The following is a 4,036-nucleotide window of genomic DNA, read 5'->3' on the forward strand; positions in this document are numbered from 1 at the left end:
GCAGAAGAAGCTCTTCCTGGACAGAGTGGAGTGACAGCACCTCATTGAAAGTAATAGGTAAGTTGGACATATTTCAAATATTTTAATTTGTACTGAACAATGTTTCATCAACTCAACCAAACGTTTTGTATTTCAACAGCACTGTAGGTTTATTTTGTGTTTAGGATCAAAAGTAGTTTAAAATATCTTTTAGTGTCATTATAAAGATATTTAATAATCACTCAGTGAAACATCTGGAAAATATTTTGTTAGTTTGATGAAAGAATTCAGTCCAAATGTAATAATCCCAGTCACTCCCATCTTGACCTCATGGCTGCACATGTGGAGTTTATCACTGCAGATCAGTTACTTCCTTTGTTTTTAGCATTTTTACATTAATTCCTCGACGTTTCAGGTTTGGCTACAATATAACCTCATTTTATGTCACGGTTCGCTTGAGGACTCACACGCAGGACTCAGAGGCACAGTCAGTATTTATTACAGTTCCACCAGGTGTATATACAAACAGTGCAGGGGATAGTGCTATATACAAAGCGGTGACATGGAAAGGGCTCCGGGGAAATCCAGGTAGGGAAAAGACACTTGCTCCTCTTCTGGCTCTCTCTCCAAACACTCACACAAAAGGGAATCCACTCGGGGAATGCAGGGTCGGGTCCAGGGGATCTATGTACAGAAGGAAACACACGTTAGACGTTTTGCACAGGGCAGCAAAAGAGAACTTGCTCAGAGCCGGGCTGCACTGACGCGAGTCACACACAACGATCCAGCGATGAGTAGAAGCCACTCCCTGGCTTAAATGCTGGCTGCGCTGATGAGGCCCAGGTGTTTCCTCTTCAGAGGGGGCGTGGGCCGAGGGCGTGAACCCACCATGAGTTCCGCCCTGGCGAGAGAGCGAGAGAGAGAACACTACTAGTCAGCGGCCTGCTGATCCCCTGGCCGTGACATTTTATTAGAGACTGTTCTGCTACATTACAGGTTCCACTTAGATTCTTTCCTGTAATTGTTGTTAATGGCATTTGTTTATTAATTTATTTTAATTAATGAAAAATAAAGGTGTTCATGAGTGTCATAATATGTTTAATGATACGACAGCTAGAAGAACCTCCAGTGTAGAACAGATGCATTAGTGGATCAGTGGTTTGTGGTTCAGTTCATGGAAAATCAGTCAGAGCCACAAGAACCTGTTTGTTATACAATAACTACAAGTGTGACAAGTGTGTCCCAAATCAGCAACTGCACCAGTTTCACATGATGACCTCATCACAACTTTTAGAAAATGTTTCTCAAATGATGATTTCTTCCAGTCTTCTTAATCTGCTGTCAACTCATGAAAAATAATCTGTAACTTTTGGAATCTGAACAAAAACTGTGCAAAGTAAAGACTTTACCTTTTACATTTTACTGAAAATATTGTGTTACAGTTTGAAACTTTTATGTTGTGACTTTTTGTTATGTTTAACTTGTTTCTCTGTGAATCAGCTGTTTTGTAATGACTCTACTCTTATGTTATAAACAGCAGAGTTTTTATGTTTCTCTTCTAACTGGATCATTCTTATGTGAACAGTTCACATTAAGCCCACTGTGACCCTGCAGCCATCCTGGACTCAGATATACAGCGGTGAGACAGTCACTGTCAGATGTGAGATTCAGGGAGGTGAAGGAGCTCAGTGGACGTATGAATGGAGACAAGGCCAGAAAAACATACCTGAAACATCCAATGAATCAGAGGTGTGGACTCGAGTCACATGACTTGGACTCGAGTCAGACTCGAGTCATTAATTTTATGACTTTAGACTTGACTTGAAAAAATGTTCTAAGACTTGTGACTTGACTTGGACTTTTACACCAATGACTTGGGACTTGAATTGGACTTGAACCGGTTTACTTGAAAAGACTTGATATTTCACCCCAAATATAAAATTTAACATGCATATTATATAGAGATTGAAAATGTGACGTCATTCACGGGTAGAACCGCAAAGGATTCTGGGAACTCGTGGCAAGCGGTACTAGCGCACGCAGGCTTTCAATTGAAATCAGTTATACAGCGATAAAAAGAAACACAAAAATGTCAAGAAGCTGTTGTATTATTAACTGCAATAGCCGGTCGCATGAGAGCCACGGGAAGCCGACGGGTAAAGAGATCGGTTGTTATCGGATTACGTCGTTGAAGAGAAATTGTTCGAGCCATGTTTCCGAAGTAACAAAGAGGCGACGGATGGCCTGGATTGCAGCCATTCAAAGATCAAATATAACGTCCCAGAACACTCCAGCTCACAGGTTAGTCTGCTCCAAGCATTTACACAAAGGTCAGTGTTTTTTAGTAGTTAATACGTCATTTTTCATAACATAATTGGTGATATAGGTTACAAGCAAGTCTGGCGCTGAACAGAAATTGTCGCGCTATGCTTCTTTGTTTATTGTGCATAAATAGTGAATTGTCCTGACACAATATTGCGTTTCGCTTCTGTTATTATGGTACATTGACAAAAACATATACTTTTATTCACAGGATAAAACAGTTGTTTTGTATCACTAATTGTCCAGTACGATTACAGCATACAGTATTATTGTCACTGCTACATTTCTGTAATGCTACCAGAAATTATTTCCACTACTAATTAATTACCGTTAAGCTCAAAGGTTATATTAATAAACGGTTAACGAATGTGTATTTATGACGACGATTTGTGAGACTGGTAAACTTATGATACGTACGATGGTCTTTACTTTCTACACGGTGCATTTCAAGGTCCTGTACCCATCCGTCGGTAAACTGTACCTGGGCTTGTTGCAGTGACCGGAAGTTACTAAACTTCACGAGTGTATGCACTCACAAGAACCGTATAATTATAAATATGCATATAAATATGCTACGATGAGATAGCTGACTTCATCTAACTAGCAAATGTTGTCCAGGCTACGTTGGTGATGCAGTTTTTTTTAATGTATATGATATTTTTGTCATGCGATTTTAAAGCCGGTGTTGTGCCAAAAAGTGATTGTCTGCCAAAAAGTGATTTCCAGTGTTTCTGTGTATTTTTTATGTGTAATATCTTTACGTATGTTCGTAAATAGACTTCGGTGAACAGGGGATACAAAGGGGTTACATAAAGAATTAAAAAATTATCTGTTTTTTAAGTATCTTTACAACTTGTACTTACATTATAACCAATCCAGTCCTTTATCCCCACTTAAAATATTTTTACAGAACTATTGTAATATTTGCTGCCATTTCTGCTGTCCTGTTGGGCAACTTACTCTTACAAAATACATTTTTAATGTTAATGAGATTTTTTTTACTGCATAAATAAAGGTTATATAAAAGTCGCTGCCAAAAACTGATTGCGGCTTGTATCTTGCTACACGAATGTTGTTTGTGGCTCAAGATGACTTTATGTCATCCATAAGGGATGCATTTGACATATGTTTAACATATTATAGCCCAACAAGTTACTTATAGCACTTTAAATATGAGCAATCGCTTTTTGGCAAATACCGGAAATCAGTTTTTGGCAGACAATCACTTTTTGGCACAACACCGGTCCTACAACCGCATCCAAGAATAACATGCAGCTTATCTCAGAACTGTCGGTGAAAATTATTCTTGGAGCTAGGTTTAATTGAGCTGCATTTTAAAGAGGTGCAATTTCACAATTTGTGTATATTTTCTAAGTTCACTATTTTGTCATGTGTTGAGAAAAACACAGATTTTAAAATTACATGGTCTAATATTTACATTTAGCATAACTGCAACATTATTTTTTCGTTTTGTTTTTTTTAAAGACTCGAAAGGACTTGAAATTCAAAATTTCAGACTTGTGACTTGACTCGGACTTTTACACCAGTGACTTGAGACTCGACTCTGACTTGCCTGACATTACTTGAGACTTGACTTGAGACTTGAGGATAAAGACTTGAGACTTACTTGAGACTTGCAAAACAATGACTTGGTCCCACCTCTGCAATGAATACAGAATCACAGTTACTGAATTTGACAGCGGAGGATACAGCTGCCGGGGCAGAAGGGACTATT

At 38.6% G+C, this 4,036-nt stretch overlaps 1 long non-coding RNA gene across 1 annotated transcript; it reads right to left on the bottom strand.

Annotated features, from left to right (window-relative positions):
* Positions 1–455: 455 nt before the first annotated feature.
* LOC113018861 (uncharacterized) lies at positions 456–1,319 on the bottom strand. Its single transcript, XR_003271875.1, has 2 exons — positions 745–1,319; positions 456–663 (listed from the first exon to the last, which is right to left on the bottom strand). It is a non-coding gene; the product is annotated as an uncharacterized LOC113018861 (long non-coding RNA).
* Positions 1,320–4,036: the final 2,717 nt, after the last annotated feature.

This window comes from Astatotilapia calliptera, chromosome 3 (genome assembly GCF_900246225.1).
Source record: "Astatotilapia calliptera chromosome 3, fAstCal1.2, whole genome shotgun sequence".
Lineage (NCBI taxonomy): Eukaryota > Metazoa > Chordata > Actinopteri > Cichliformes > Cichlidae > Astatotilapia > Astatotilapia calliptera.